The 17,165-nt window shown below is 44.3% G+C and overlaps 1 protein-coding gene across 1 annotated transcript in view; it reads left to right on the forward strand.

Annotated features, from left to right (window-relative positions):
- The first annotated feature begins 1,951 nt into the window (after window positions 1-1,951).
- scn5lab (sodium channel, voltage gated, type V-like, alpha b) overlaps window positions 1,952-17,165 on the forward strand; it is a 449,385-nt gene continuing 434,171 nt past the window's right edge. The window contains 1 exon segment of the mRNA XM_052017101.1: window positions 1,952-2,010. The gene's annotated coding sequence lies outside the window, so the exon portion shown is untranslated.

Raw genomic sequence — 17,165 nt, forward strand, 5'->3', positions numbered from 1 at the left:
TTCCAATGCCCCAGGAATCCGAAACCCTCCCTCTTGCACCACTGCTCAAGCCAGATATTCATCCTATTTATTCTGCTATTTTTACTCTGACTAACATATGGCACAGGTAGCAATCCTGAGATTATTACCTTTGAGGTCCTACATTTTAATTTATCTCCGAGCTCCCCGCACATCTCCTTTAAACGTTCGCCTTCTCACCTTCAATGCACGTCCTCTAGCATTTGACATTTCTACCCTGGGAAAAAAGTTCTGACTGTTTGCCCCATCTATGCCTCTTGTAGTGTTATAAACTTCTATCAGGTCTCCCTTCAGCTTCCAACGCTCCAGAGAAAGCAACCCAAGTTTGTCAAACATGTCTTATATCTCATACCTTCTAATCCTAGCAGCATCCTGGTAACCCTTTTCTGCCCCACTTCCAAAGCCTCCACATCCTTCCTGTAATGGGGTGACCAGAACTGCGCACAATACTCCAAGTGCGGCCAAACCAAAGTTTTATATAGCTACAACATTACTTCCTCCCTCTTTTACTCAATACCCTGACCAATGAAGGCAAGCATGCCATACGCCTTCTTTACCACCCTATCATGGCCACTTTCTGGGAGCTATGGACTTGGACCCCAAAATCCCTGTTAGTTCAACAAGGGGTATTTCTTAATTAGTCATCCCTATGTTCCAAAAAGTGATTGCTCATATTTTCATTTCTTGGAATGTCCAAAATGTCATATCACAGATACATTTCACAAATCGGTTTTTCATTCTTCTGCATTTCTTGCCCATCCCTAAATGCCCTTGTGAAGGTGGTTGTGAGCTGCCTTCTTCTGCCATTGAAGTCTTTCTGATCAAGATACTTCCAGAGTGCTTTCAGTAATAACTGAATGACTTGCTTGGCCACTTAAGAGGCAACTGGGTAGGTCTGGAACAGGTAAGATCAAATGGGTTTTCACAACAAAAGATAAAAAAAATGCTGAAGCTCAGGCAACATCTGTAGAGGGAAACGGACAGTTGAGTTTCAGGTCAAGAGCCTTCATCTGTACTGAAAGAGGGGAGATAGCCAGTATAGAAAGGTGGCAGGCGATAGGTGGATCCAGGTGAGGAAGGGTGATAGGCAGATGGAGGAGGGAAGGGTTGAAATAGTAGAGGCTGGGAGATGACGAGGGGTGCAGATGATGGAATCTGATAGGAAAGGAAGGTGGATGACGGAACCAAATAAGGGAGGTGGGGAGGGCAGGTGGGGGGAGGGGACCCAGGGGGAGGGGTGTGTGGGTGATGGGCAGATGGAGTGGGTGGAGGAGGTGATCAAGGTTCTCGACTCGAAACATCGACTTTTCATTTCCCTCCACAGATGCTGCCTGACCCGATGAGTTCCTCCAGCAGCTTGTTTTTTTCACAACAATTTGTTAGTTTCTGTGACCATGGTGACTAGTTGTTGTTAGTTTAACAAATTATTAACTAAATTCAAACTTTACAACAACCATGGTGGGATTTGAACTCATGTCTCTCTGAATTGTTAATCTAGGCCTCAGGGTTACTCGTCCAATTTCTTACCTGTTGCACCAGCTCTTCCTCTGCAATAGCTACCAGAGGGAAATTGGTCAGGTGCACTGTCACATTCATCACTGGCTCGGTAACACCCCGGATTTTCTACAGGTGAATTTCAGAATGGGAAAGTCTTTAGCAAAATCAAAAAGAGGCCTTAAGTCATAACTAGGAAACACCCTTGTTGTCTGTTGAGGTGAAGTAAACACATAACCTTACAAAGTTCTAGCTCTGCAAGAGCCGCACTGCTATAATACCTCATGACATTGGAGTTTGTTTCTGTATTAAAAATTACATTGTTTCCTGTCAGGTGTTATCCCTCCCATCTGCCCTTGGGCAGGGAGATCATTCTAAGCAGTCATTTGGTCCAATTAATACTCAATTTAACTCTACTGGTGTGATGTAACAGAGAAGATATCACGCAGCATGATAACGTAGGAGAAAAATGGAGAAAGGAACTTATATTTTCTGAAGGTAATACCATTTTTTTCTTTCCTTGGATGTGTTGATGCCTCATTCACAAAGTTACTTGACTAGGAATGAGGAAATAAATAATGTTTCAGTCTTCAGTGGCACTCTTGTCAAAAGCAATGCTTTGTGAACAAGTCTTTCAGAACTACATTAGAAGCAAGAAATATGTGGTGGAAATGGTTTGTAATCTAATCCTTTTCCTTTGATATATCTGCTTGTGAATCCAGTTCATGCTGGTAAAGTACAAAGCTCTTGTGGGCCTTATGAACCAACAGAAAATTATATTAGGCAGTTCATAGTTAGCCATAGTGTGTACTGTCTCAAGTAACAAGCCTGTGTAAAGGGTTAAAAGAATAAAATGATAAAGCTCATACTTCGGCAAGGTTGAAAAGATTAGAAGGGAATGCAAAGCAAATCAGGAAGTGAATGAATGAATCGATGACACACTTGGGCATTAATAATCCGTGACTTGTAATAAGGAAGGACAGGTAGGGTGGGGAATCAAACGATGAGCCCAGTGGGACACAGAACAGTGAATCTTAACTTGAATAAGGTGCAGTGATGAGGAGTGGGGCGTAAAGCGATATATTTGGAATTTAAGGAAGCAATCGTGGAGTCGGCTATTAGTAAGGCGGAGGGAGGTAAGAAAGGAGACAAGCAGGAACAGGTGAGAGGGTGAAGGTGAGGTAGCAATTCCCTATCAGATGGCAAAGCTTTCTATGTAAACTAGTAAACAAGGTAACTGGGTGACGTAGATTGGGTCTCATCTACTCTTTTGCCTCAGGCAAATGTAATTTTGAATCCAGCGCTTAAAGTCAAAGGAGACAGGCCCTTCGGCCCAACTCATCCATGCTGAACAAGTTGTCTACCTGAGCTAGTCCCATTTGCCTGAGTTTGGCCCACATCCTTCGAAACCTTTCCTATCCAGTCTAATGAAAATCTCTTTGCTGTCTGTGGGTGTCGCTCATTATTTAAACTCAGCCCTAGATTGTCAGAATAGTTGGTCACATGGCAGATGGAAATATCAAGAAGGATTATCTATTTTCAAAATGTCTCCTTTCCTAAAAGTGTTCGATCTTTCTTGGGGTATTACTGTTGGTTGGACTGTACTATTTAATTGTTGTGTTCTGTTGAAGCTATTTTTTGAGGTATAACACAATACATTGTTTTCTGAATGTTGCCTCTGAGCACTCATAGAGTCATAGAGTGCACAACTCGGAACCGAGCCCCTCGACCCGACTCGTCCATGTCAACCATGGTGCCCGCCAAGCTCGGCCCATTTGTCTGCATTTGGCCCATATCCCTCTAAATCCCTCTTATCAACGTACTTATCCAACTGTCTTTTAAATGTTGTCATTGTACCTGCCTCAACCACTTTCTCTGGCAGCTCATTTCATTTACTCACCACCCTCTGTGTGAAGAAGTTGCCCCTCAGGTCCCTTTTAAATCTTTTACCTCTCACCTTAAACCTATGGCCTCTAGTTTGAGAGGTGACTGGCAAACAATACATTGCATTTTTCCCCTTCACTTTACTCAAAACAGTGCATCCTTCATTGGTGGTGCTGATTGTTGATCAGGTAGCACGGCATGAATGCCTTTGGTGAGGTTGGGGCTGAGAGGTGGTTGAAGAGACAGCTCACAGCCAAGGGGATGATCCAATGTTTACTTGTGGAGTTCCTTCAACAACTCCTGGCACAGTAGTGTCGCAGTTAGCGTAATGCTATTACAGCGCCAGCGACCCGGGTTCAATTCCAGCCGCTGTCTGTAAGGAGTTTGTACGTTCTCCCCGTGAGTCTGCGTGGATTTCCTCCTGGTGCTCCGGTTTCCTCCCACATTCCAAAGATGCACAGGTTAGGAAGTTGTGGGCATGCTATGTTGGCGCTGGAAGTGTGGTGACACTTGCAGGCTGCCCCCAGAACACTCTACGCAAAGGTGCATTTCACTGTGTGTTTCGATGTACATGTGACTAATAAAGGTATCTTATCTTATCTTATCTTAAAATATTTTTGAAAACTTTGTTACCTAGGCCTGCCATAGGGTCCCAGGATGTTTAGCTCTGGTGGGGGAGAGCACCGTCAGAACTGGATCATCCCGTCCCTTCCTGGGTGATACACTTTTAGTAAGGATGTGAAGGCTGTGGAGAGGGTACAGGAGAGACTTACCAAAATGATTCCAACTTTTGTTATGTGGACAGAAACAGACTGTTCTCCTTGGAACAGAGGAGCTTGCAAGGAGATCTGATAGGAGTATTTAAAATCATGAAAGCTACAGATAAATTGGACAGGGAGAAACTATTCCTATTGAAGGAGAGCTCTAAGAACAAGAGGACATAGAATGGCGGGGATAGACAAAGGGATCAAAAGCGACATGAGGAAAAATGTTTACCCTGCCAGTGGTTGAGGTCTGGAATGTACTGTCGGGGGTAGTGGTGGAAGGAGATTCAATTGTAGCTGGATAGTGGCTGAAAGACAATAATTGCAGGGCTATTGAACAGAAGAATATAAGAAAATAGGAGCAAGTGTAGACCACCAGGTCCTTCAAGCCTCCTCCACCATCTCCTCATCTCCACTTCTGTGCCAATTCCTCGTAGGCTGCAATATAAACTGGGATTGTCTCAGTGTGAAAGGATTAGAGGGTGTGATGTTTGTAAAGTGCAAGCAGGTGAGCTTTTTGAGCCTGTACCTAGATTGTTCTACTAGAGAAGGGGCAGTACTGGACCTAATCTCAGGGAATGTAACCGGGCAAGTAGTTGGAGACCCTCTTGGAGATAGTGACCACAACTCTGTAAGTTTCAATGTAGTTACAGAAATAGATAAGGATGTTCCAGAAATGAAGGTCCTGAGTTGGGGGAAGGCTGATTTCAATTTCATTAGACTCCCTCTATGACAAGTGTATACTTTCCGAGGAAAGGAGACCAAAACTGTAACAATATTTCAGGCGCGGTTGAATCAGAGTCCTATAAAATTACAATCACACTTACTTGCTCCTATATTCAAACCCTCTGATAATAAAATCTGCCTACAATTTGTATTTGTAACCATTTGCTACACCTGCATGTTGGTCTTCAGCACCTTGTGTACAAGCACACCCAGGTCCCTTTGAACATCATCACGACCCAATCTCTCACCATTTAACAGAAATATTATGGTTTTCCGTTACCTGCACCAAAGTGGACGACCTCGCATTTTTCTGCATCATAATCTTACCCACTCAGTTGTCCATATTCCCTTGAAAATAAGAAAGATATGCAGATGCTGGAAATCTGAAATAAAACAGAAAATGCTCGAAATGCTTGTCAGGTCAGGCAGCATCTGTGGAAAGAGAAACAGTTAATATTTCAGGTCTGAGATCCTTCGTTGGAAATGGGAAAGAGAGAAAACAATTAGGTTCAGTAACAGAGAGAGCTGGGGGAGCGATGGGTAGGACAAAGGGAGTATCTCTGATAGGTTGAGACCAAATTACTTTTAATGGGGCAGCTTGAAGCACATTATGTTTCTTTGTCTGTGTTATGTGTTGCTAATAGCCACGTTTTTATCAACTGATACTGTGGGTTTAATAGAGCAGCAAATGAAATTTTATATCACACATGAACTGCAGTTTAGCATTCTCAGGAGATACCCAGGGGCAGCTCATCACCTCCAGTAAGTTCAATGGTATAAAGGAAATAAATCACTGGGGATGCTATCTCACCGGAAATAATCCACCTTGTGACACGTGGAAAATACCAGCCTCAACCTCAGGAGTTTGTGCAGCCCTGTTCTCCTATAGTGGCCTTTTCCCAGTAAAGTGTTGGCAATTTCACCACTACTCCATCACTATACAGACACTGTATGCACGTGTGCCTGCACTTAGATTTCTCAGTTATCAGCATCATATGCCTGACTGCAAATTCTTGAAGACTTATTGAAATTCCCTGCGATCTTCATCTAATGCTGTATGATGTGCATAATCTGCAGCTGTGGTTCAGCAGTAGCACTGACAGCTCTGCATCAGCTGGTGGTGGGTTCCAAGCTTCACATAAGAGCACATAATCAAGGCTGACTCCACAATGTGGTAACAGATCAGTGCTGGACTGTGTTGCGTATATCTCTTAACTGTGATGTAACATAAGAAATAGCAGCAGGAGGAGGCCATTTGGCCCCTCAAGCCTGTTTTACCATTCACTAAGATCCTGGCCGATATTCTAAGCCATCTCCATTTTCCTGCCCCATCCCTTCATCGCTTCATCCATTTAAAGTACAAAAACCTATTGATCTCACTTCTAAATTTCATCTGTGCCTGAGCCCCAAAATAAGGAGACTCCCATTTAAAACAGAGATGAGTCAATTTTCTTTTCTCTCAACTATTGTGAGTCTTGAGAGCTCTCTTCCACATAGGGTGTTGGGAACAGTGTCTTAAATACTTTTTAAGACAGAGATAAATTCTTGATAAGCAAGGGGATCAGGTCCTGTCAAATCAAGTTCATTGTCATGTGCACAAGTACGGTGAGATACAGCTACAATGATAAACTTGCTTGTAGCAACATCACGGGGATGTACATTCAGACAACACATAGAACAAGAGGAAGTGGTTGAGGCAGGTACAATAACAACATTTAAAAGATAGTTAGACAGGTACATGGATAGGAAAGGTTTAGAGGGTTATGGGCCAAACGCTGGCAAATGGGACTAGCTTGGATGGGCATCTTGGTCAGCATGGACCAGTTGGGCTGAATGGCCTGTTTCTGTGCTGTGTGACTTTATGACTCTATGAACATAAATTATACAAGACAATGAAGAAAAAGACTGCAAAACAAGACATTAGTGCAAAAAAAAAACAATCAGAGACAAGTCCATGGCAGTGCAAGAGGTGGTCCGTAGTGTTCCGTTGCTGAGTTAGGGTTAGGGTTGTGCAGGTTGGTACCTGATGACTGTAGGAAAATAGCTGTTCCTGAGCCTGGCAGTGTGGGACTTCACGCTTTTGTACCTCCTGCCTGACGGTAGCAGCGAGAAGATGGTATGGCCCAGATGGTGGGGATCCTTGATGATAGATGCTGCCTTCTTATAGCAGAGCCTTCTGCAGATGCTGTCAATGGTGGGGAGGGCTGTGCCCGTGATAGGAAACATTCATCAGCTCAGGCAGTGTCTGTGGACAGCAGACCAGACTTAATGTTTCAGATCAAAGACTCTTCATCAGAACAGTGAAAGTTTACCATGGGTGGGCACGGAATGTGATTTGAGGTTACAGTCAGATCAACCCTGATCTTATTAAATGGCAGAGCAGGCTTGAGGGGCTGAGTCATTGAACCTTGCTCCTGCTCTGTGTACAGGTCATACCCGGGAAACAAAAGGGTTCTGTTTTTACAGACATCCATAAGTCAACTTTGCCCCAAGTTGGAAAATACACAAAAAGTCACTCGATGTGGTAACCACAGCTGCACAGTATTGTAATGAATGGTATCATAAGCACATACAGTAAGACTGATAAGAAAGAACAAATACTAAAAGTGGAGAGAGATAGAGGAAACATTTTGCCATTTAGATAGATAGATAGATTTCTTTATTAGTCATATGTACATCGACATGCACAGTGAAATGCATCTTTTGCAGAGAGTGTTCTGGGGACAGCCCGCAGGTGTCGCCACACTTCCGGCGCCAACATAGCTTGCCCACAGCTCCTAACCCCGTACATCGTTGGAATGTGGGAGGAAACCGGAGCACCCAGAGGAAACCCATGCAGACACGGGGAGAATGTAAAAACTCCTTACAGACAGCAGCCGGAATTGAACCCGGGTCGCTGGTGCTGTAAAGCGTTATGCTAACTGCTACACTACAATGCGTTATGTACATCAGAATTTTGAAGTTAATAATATTATGGGAGTTCTTTCAATATGTACAGCACATCATGGAAACCAGCCTCCCTTCCATGGACTCTGTTTATATCTCTCGCTGCCTTGGTGAAGCAGCCAGCATAATCAAAGACCCCACCCAACCGGTTCATTCTCTCTCCTCTCCTCTTCCATGAAGCAGAAGATACAGGAGCCTGAGGAAATGTACCACCAGGCTCAAGGACAGCTTCTATCCTGCTGTGACAAGACTATTGAACGGTTCCCTTATATGATGAGATGGACTCTGGACCTCACAATCTACCTCATTATGACCTTGCACCTTATTGTCTACCTGCACTGCACTCCCCTGTAGCTGTGACACTTTACTCTGTATTCTGTTATTGTTTTTACCCTGTACTACCTCAATGCACTGTGTAATGAATTGATCTGCATGAACGGTATGCAAGACAAGTTTTTCACTGTACCTCGGTACAAGTGACAATAATAAACCAATACCAATACCAATGTAGAGGTGCCCATAAGTCGAGTGTTTGTAACCCAGGGATGGCCTGTATTTTAAGTAAAATTGGGGTCAAAAGGGAGGGGGGGGGGATGAAAAACAATCATTAAAACCAGAAAAGAAGTTTCAGGTGAACTAGAGATAAAAGGTTGACAAATCTCTAATCATGATGAATGGCATGAATGCTAGAGTTTTAAAGGAAGTTGGAAAACATCAAATGTAATGCTGTTAATTAACTAAAGGAGGGAGAGAGAAAGTAGGGAACTACAGCTTAACATCTGTCATTGGGAAAATATTATAGTCCATTAAATAAGGAAGAGGAAAAGAAGATTTAGAAAACCATAACATAATTAGATAGAATCAATATGGCTTTATGAACGGCATATCATGTTTGACAAATTGAACAAGGTAGATAAAGGGGAATCAGTAGATTTTCAAAAGGCACTCATTGAGGCTCCACATTACAAGTTATTCAACAAGATAAAGGCTCAAGATATAGATGGTAATATATTTGCAAAGGTAGAAGATTCAATGAGAGGAGCAAAGGACTGCAGAAGCTGGAATCTAGATGAAAAACACGATGATGCTGGAGGAACTCAGCAGGCCAGGCAGCATCCGTGGAGAAAAGCAGGCGGTCAACGTCTCAGGTCAGGACCCTTCCTCGGGACTGAAGATAAGAAAAGGGGGAAGCCCAATATATAGGAGGGAAAAGCAGAGCAGCGATAGGTGGACAAAAGAGGGGAGGCAGGGTGGGCACAGGGTGGTGATAGTTAGATACAGGTAAGAGACAGTGATAGGCAGGTGCAGGGGAGGTGCGGAGAGCAGATCCACTGGGGGATGGGTCAAAGGTAAGGAGAGAGAGGGAAAAAAAGGAAGCTAGGAAAGGGAAGAAGAGAAGAAGTATGGTCGGGGGGGGTGGTTTGGGGAAGGGGGGTGGGGATTACCTAAGTGGGAGAATTCAATATTCATGCCGTTAGGCTGCAAGGTTCCAAGACGGAAATCAGGTGCTGTTCCTCCAGTTTGCCCTTGGAATTCTCCTGGCAGTGGAGGAGGCCGAGGAGTGTGGGAGGGGGAGTTGAAGTGACTGGCAATGGGAAGATGCAGGTCGAGGTTACGGACAGAGCGCAGGTGTTCTGCAAAGATTCAATGACTGACACAAAACAGAATTGGAGATAATGAAGTTATTTTCAGGTTAGCAAGCTATAACAAGTTGGGTGTCACACTGGGGCCTCAGTTGTTTCTTGGGTATTTCTTCAGCCAGAGGGTGGTGAATCTGTGGAATGCGTTGTTACAGACAGCTGTGGAGGCCAAATCACTGTGTGTATTTAAGGCAGAGTTTAATAGGTTTTTGATTGGTAAGGGGGTTAAGAGTTATGGGGAGGAGGAGGGAGAATGGGGTTGAGAATTTTTTAAGAAGTCAGCCAGGGTTGAACGGTGGAGCAGACTTCATGGGCAGAATGGCTTAATTTTGTCAAAGTCGAGTTTATTGTCACATGCACAAGTACATGTCTGCACAGGTGCAATGAAAAACTTATTACAGCAACATCACAGGTACATCACATCAGATAAGCAGCATTCATAAGAAAAACATAAATTAATCATGTTGTTGTTTAGTGTTGCTAAACTGTAGTGATTATGGTTGTGCCATCTGGTTTGAGGACTGAATGGTTGAAGGGAAGTAGCTGTTCTTGAACCTGGTGGTGTGGGACTTCAGGCTTCTGTACCCTCTGCCTGACGGTAGCTGCGAGAAGATGGCATGGCCCGGATGGTGGGGGTGTTCTTCAGGCAGCGCCTTGTGTAGATAGTACTGATGGTGGGGAAGGATGTGCCAGTGATGTATTGGGCTGAGTCCACTGCTCTCTGCAGCTTCTTAAGTTCTTGTGCATTTGAATTGCCATCCCAGACCGTGATGCAACCTCTCAACGGTATATCTGTAGAAGTTTGTTAGAGTGTTCGGTGACAAGCCGGACCTCCTTAACCACCTAAGAAAGTAAAAACGCTGGTGCGCCTTCCTTGTGATTCCATCTATGTGCTGGGCCCAGGACAGGTCATATGTTAACACACAGGAATTAAAGCTGCTGATTCTGCTCCTATATCTTATGGTCTTATGTCTTATTTACAATTTATATCTTTACAATCAATCTTACATCTTATTTATGATCTATATTAATGACTTAGTTAAAAGGTTGAGAGTTTTCTATTCAAGTTCAAGTTACTTTATTGCCATTCACCCATATGCTATAAAAACACATGGCAGAACAAAATGTCGTTTCCCCCAGACTCACACAACAGAGGACATACAATAAACGCAGACAAAAAAATTGTGCAAGTATGAATAGTGCACAAAGCGGTATATACAGGATACAAAATTAGTGCAGGGTTAGTGCAAAACTGAGTTGGACGAAGAAAATCCAGAACTCGGTGCGTTGCACTAAATGTATAAACGTGTTCAGCAGCGGCCAAAGTTCTTATACGCCGTTGTGCAAACCAGGGCTTTTGACGCGGCATTCGTCTGAAACTGCCTCCAGGGTATTCAGGAGCCTGACAGCCTGGGGGATAAAACTGTTGTACAGTCTAGTAGTTCTGGCCCGGATGCTCTGGTACCGCTTGCCAGACAGCAGTGGGACAAATAGGTTGTGGGAGGGATGAGAGGGGTCATCTATGATTCTGCAGACCTTGTGTGTGTGTCGTGTGTTGTAGATGTCCAGGATGGAGGGAAGAGGTACTCCAATGATCTTTCCAGCTGTACTCGCAATTCTCTGCAGAGTCTTACGGTCAGAGATGTTACAGTTACCATACCAGGCAGAGATGCAGCTGGTCAGGACACTCTGAATGATACCCCTGTAGAATGTGGTGAGGGTGGGGGAGGGCAGGTTTGCTCTCTTCAGCTGCCATAGGAAGTGGAGACGCTGCTGTGCCTTCTTGGCGAGGGAGGAGGTGTTGGTTGACCAGGACAGGTCGTCTGCTATATGTATTCCCAAGAACTTAACAGCTGACTCGCTGTACAATGATGCCATTGATGCACAGGGGTGAGTGGTCAGCCTGGGCCTTTCTAAAATCCACAATCATCTCCCTTGTTTTGTCCACGTTCAAGGAAAGATTGTTGACTGAGCACCAATACGCCAGCCTCTCCACTTCCTCTCTGTAAGCTGTTTCATCGTTCCTGCTGATGAGGCCCACCACTGTTGTATCATCAGCAAACGATGATATGGTTGGAGCTTGAGTTGGCAGAACAGTCATGGGTCAGCAGTGTGAACAACAGTGGACTGAGCACACAGCCCTAGGGGGCTCCAGTGCTCAGCCTGGTGATATTTGAGGTGGCATTTCCAATGCGAACTGACTGTGGCCTTTCAGAGAGGAAGTCCAGAGTCCAATTGCGGGTGGAGGTGCTAAGGCCTAGTTGGTGTCGCTTCTTATGAGGTTCTGTGGGATGATCGTGTTAAAGGCAGAGCTAAAGTCTATGAAGAGCATCCTAACGTAAATGTCCTTTTGATCTAGGTGAGACAGGGCCAGGTGGAGGGCAGAGGACACTGCATTTTCAGTTGACCGATTGGGGCGGTATGCAGACTGAAGGGGGTCTAGTGAGGGGGGGGGAGAATGGATTTAATGTGTTGCAGGACTAACCTCTCGAAGCACTTCATGATGATTGGTGTCAGTGCCACTTCAGGTTTGCTGATGATACAACGATGGGTAGGAAAATAAGTTGTGAGGTGAGCATAATGAGACCCCTGCATGGACAGGGTAGATGTGTAGATAGTGAGTGACCAAAAAGATGGCAGGTGGAGTGGTGTAGAGGGGAAGGTGAGTTTATCCACTTTGGCAGGAAGAAAAAAACAGGGGGCTACTTAAATGATATGTGACTATTAAATCTTGGTGTTCAGAGAGATTTGGGTGACCTTGTGCAATTAACACAGGAAGTTAATAAGTAAACAGGAAATCAAATGGAATTTTACTCCTTACTACAAGAGAGGTGGAGTCAACAGTGAGGAATAAAAGAGATTTTTGGAAATACTCAGCAGGTCAGGTATCATCTGTGGAGAAAGAAACAAAGTTAATGTTTTAGGTTGATGAACTTTCATCAGAACTAAAATACAGCTTTTTTTATAAGTTGATTTTTGGGATGTAGTCATTGGTGGCAAGACTGGTACCTTTTTTCCCATTCTGAGTTCAATTGATTTGCAGGGAAGGGAAATAAACCAACCCAAGGATGGGCAGCAGTCAACTGGAGTCATACTGCTTGTGTTATTATGTAGTTATAATAATGAACTACAGTTCCCAGTAGGCAATGCAAGGCGGTCACCTGGTGGAAGTGGCTGTAAAAAGAGAGGGAGAGCAAGCTGTCTGGTGTTGGTTAATAAAATGTTCAGATGTTAAACCCACGCAAAGTTTGTCTCTTGATGAAGAACAAGTGTAACACTGCTCATCGCCCACCCACTCCGCACTCACCATCAAGCACCCATTAACACTAATCCTACATTGATCCCCTTTATTCTCCTCACCTTTCTGTCAACTTTTCCCAGATTTAATCACTCATTACTACGTACTCGCGCCCATTTACAGTGGCCAATTAACTTACCAACCTGCAGGTCTTTGGGATGTGAGAGGCACGTACCAACAAATGTAGGCCTTTCAACCCTTGAGCTTGTTCTGCCATTTCACAACATGGTGACGAACCTGATTATAACCTCAACTCTACATTGCTTTCTATTCCCAGGAAAATTTCATCCCCTTGCTTATCAAGAACCTCTCTAACTTTGTTTTGAAATCAATCAAAGATTCTGTTTCCACTGCCCTTTGAGCAAGAAAGTTCCAGATACCTCTGTGAGATAAAAATAGCTCCTCATCTCTGCAACCCCTCATTTCAAACAGTGACCCCCTAATTTTAGGTTCTCCCACAAGAGAGGACACCTCTCCACAACCATCCTTTTAAAACCCCGAAAGACCAAACTTGCTTCCTTAGAGTTAAGATCCACAATTCGTGGACACTTTTACTGAAGCCACCTGAGTTCAATCTCTCACACAATCATTGCAAGGCTTGGACTCATACTGTCTATATTATTAGCCCAGTAACATAACCACTATGCCACCTAAACCTATGGCTGGCCACACCCAAGTGAACCATGTATGCAAATGACAGCAAACCGAAGGCAAAAAAACCTGCTGTTCCAGGAATGCATGAGATTGGCATCTGACTTCAATTCTAAGTGTGAGAACAGAGAGTTAAGTTAGTTGCATGGCTTGTCAAACCAGTATGTGGTTGAATTCGCAGCCTTTGAATCTACACAAAATTGGATGCTTTTCTGGGGAAAATAAGTCGGTACAAACAGAAGCAAACACCAAAAGGTGGATCTGAGAGCTTGTTGTGAAACGTTAAGACCAGTATAAAGCTACTGGGACAAACAGCCGCTTTCTCTGCTGTAGATTCCTTGTAATTCCATGAAATATTTAAAACCTCTGTTTTCTCTGAACCACAATAATTCCTTGGTTTACAAGAGGTAGGTTAATTGGCTGCTGTGTGTTACTCCTTAGTATAGGGAATGGTGAAAGGATCAAAGGGGAGTTGATGGGCATGTGCGAGAGGGAATAAACTGAGAGGGTGCAAGGAAGTAAGGACAGGAGGAATGGGATTGATAGGATTGCTGCCTTGGCAGCTGGTTCATACTTAATGGGCTAGATGATCTCCTCCCGTATTGTATAAAGTATAGTAGTGGGAGATAGAGCCCTATATGATAAAAGATTCCACACATTCCCTTACAGGCAGGGAAATCTGTTTCTTTCGATTGGGGGGGGGCAGTTTCTCTGAGTTTCTTTTCAATAAACCTTCCCAATTATTGCCTTAAAATGGAGGCAGATTCAAGCCATGCCCCTTACCCTCTGTCTAGACCCAAGAGTCTACTGCTAGAAAAAGAACTCTAGACAACACAGAAGATTAATTGGTAATTGGTTTATTATTGTCACATGTACCGAGGTACAGTGAAAAGGTTTGTTTTGTATGCCATCCATACAGATCATTTCATCGCATTAGTACATCGAGGTAGTACAAAGGAAAAGAATAACAGAACGCAGAATAAAGTGTTACAGTTACAGAGAAAGTGCAGTGCAGGCAGAAAATAAGGTGCAAGGCCATGACAAGGTAGATTGCGAGGTCAAGAGTACACCCTATCGTACAAGAGGTCTGTTCAATAGTTTTATAACAGCGGGATAGAAGCTGTCCTTGAGCCTGGTGGTATGTGCTTTCAGGCTCTTGTATCTTCTGTCTGATGGAAGGGGGGAGAAGAAAGAATGTCTGGGGTGGGAGGGGTCTTTGATTATGTAGGCTGCTTTACCAAGGCAGCAGGAAGTGTAGACAGAGTCCATGGAGGGGAGGCTGGCTTTCGTGATGTGCTGAGCTGTGTCCACAGCTCTCTGCAGTTTCCTAATGTCTTGGGTAGAGCAGTTACCATACCAAGCCGTGATACATCCGGATAGGATGCTTTCTATGGCACATCAATAAAAATGGGTGAGGGTCAAAGGAGGAATGCTAAATTTCTTTAGCCTCCTGAGGAAGCAGAGGCACTGATGCCCTTTCTTGGCTGTGGCATCTATGTGGTTGGACCAGGACAGGCTATTGCTGATGTTTACTCCTAGGAACTTGAAGCTCTCAACGCTCTCAATCTCAGCACCGTTGATGTAGATAGGAGCGGGTGCCCCCTTCCTGAAGTCAATGACCAGTTCTTTTATTTTGCTGACATTGAGGGAAAGGTTGTTGTCATGACACCGTGTCACTAGGCTCTCTGTCTCCTTCCTATACTCCGACTCATTGTTATTTGAGATTCGGCCCACTTTTGATAAAATAACTAAGCAGTTTGTGGGCAAGATGAAAAACATGATGATGCTGGAGGAACTCAGCGGGCCTGGCAGCATCTATGGAGAAAAGCATGTAGTCAACGTTTTGGGTCAGGACCCTTCTTCAGGATTCTTCTTCTTCCTGAAGAAGGGTCCTGACCTGAAACGTTGACCGCCTGCTTTTCTCCACAGATGCTGCCTGGCCTGCTGAGTTGCTCCAGCATCATTGTGTTTTTCATCTAGATTCCAGCATCTGCAGTCCTTTGTTTCTCAGTTCATGGGCTGTTCAGTAGCCAGCGTGCAATGATTTAAGGAATGTATGGTGAGATGTGGATAGTGTAGTGAGTCGCTGTGGTTGGTGTGAAAGCTGAGCAGGAAAACCGTGATGCTAAATGCACCTCCTCCCCGGCACTCCTGTGTGTTGCCATCACTGCTAAATAGAGCCACTTTGCAGCAACATATACTGCCATCCTTCCTCTGCCGCTGTGTCTAAATCGCGGAACTCCTGATGCAGAGTCTCGACCTGAAACGTCGACCATCCATTTGCCTCCACAGATGCTGCCTGACCCGCTGAGTTCCTCCAGCAGGTTTTGCTGCTCCAGATTCCAGCATCTGCAGTCTCTTGTGGTCCTAGAATTCCCTGCCTCACAGCACTTTCACTACAAGGGGAAGCAGTCGTTCAAGGGGACACTGCTATATTCTCAAGGGCATTTGGGGATGGACATTACATACCGTACTTGTCAAAGAAGCTCACAGGCTGTGATGGGTAAAACAAAATTGTTATTTGTAACCCTGAAACAATCCAGCAACATCAACTGAGGTTTATTTCACACTAACATAGTAGATGTTTCTCAGGAGTGTCACCAAACAAAATATTGACTTCAAGCAACAAATTAGGACAGATGACTCAAAGTTTGTCAAAGAGATGGATCTTAAAGAACATCATTAAGAGAAAAGCTATGAGGCAGCAGCTGGTAGACTGCTGCCTCATAGCTCCAGCGACCAGGAGTTCAATCCTAACTTCTAGTGCTGTCTGTGTGGAGTTTGCACGTTCTCACTGTGACTGCGTGGGTTTCCTCCAGGTGCTCTGGATTCCTCCGTCATCCAAAGGAACTGCGGGATGGTAGGTTAATATACAGTATATCGTCCCTAGAATGTATGTGAGTGATGGAACCTGAGGGAGTTGACGGAAATGTGGGGAGAAATAAAAAATGGGATAAATGTAGATCAGCATAATGAGTGTTTGATAGTTGGCATGGTCTAGGTCGGTACACTGAAGGGTGGTACATGCCTCTATGAGCCAATGATTATTATTCTGAAACAACCTAGCAACACTAACTTATGGTATATAGTACTGTTAACATAGCTAAGTATTTCTCAGGAGTGAAATTTGACTCCAAGCAACATGTTAAGACAGATGACCCAAAGCTTGGTCAAAGAGAAAGGTTTTACGAAATATTATAAAGAGGAGAGAGACAGACAGACAGAGAGAGACAAAGAGTTTTAGGGAGAGAATTCCCTCCCTTTGGACCTAGCGAGCTGAAGGCTGCCAGTAGTGGGGAGCTTAAGCGAGGAGATGATCAAAAGGCTAGGTATGGAAGTTTGCAGATACCCTGGTGAGTTATAGGGCAGCAGGAGAGGGAAGGGTGAGACCATGGAATAATTGAAAGAATTTGAAGGATATTACTCAACCAGGAGCCAACAGGTTAGCAAAGGTCTAAGGGTTATAGGGATAGCTGGCAGCATATCAACAAACTTCCCATGTTCCTAGATGTACTCCCTTCCTACTCCCTACTCCCTTCCTTGTTTAAGAAAGGCAGTAGGGATAACCCTGGGAATTACAGACCTGTGAGTCTTACTTCAGTAGTGGGCAAATTACTGGAGAAGATTCTTAGAGACAGGATTTATGGGCATTTAGAGAAGCATAGGCTGATTAGGGACAGTCAGCATGGCTTTGTGAGGGGGCAGGCCGTGCCTTACGAGCCTGATTAAATTCTTTGAGGATGT

Source organism: Pristis pectinata, chromosome 5 (genome assembly GCF_009764475.1).
Source record: "Pristis pectinata isolate sPriPec2 chromosome 5, sPriPec2.1.pri, whole genome shotgun sequence".
In the NCBI taxonomy this organism is placed as follows: domain Eukaryota; kingdom Metazoa; phylum Chordata; class Chondrichthyes; order Rhinopristiformes; family Pristidae; genus Pristis; species Pristis pectinata.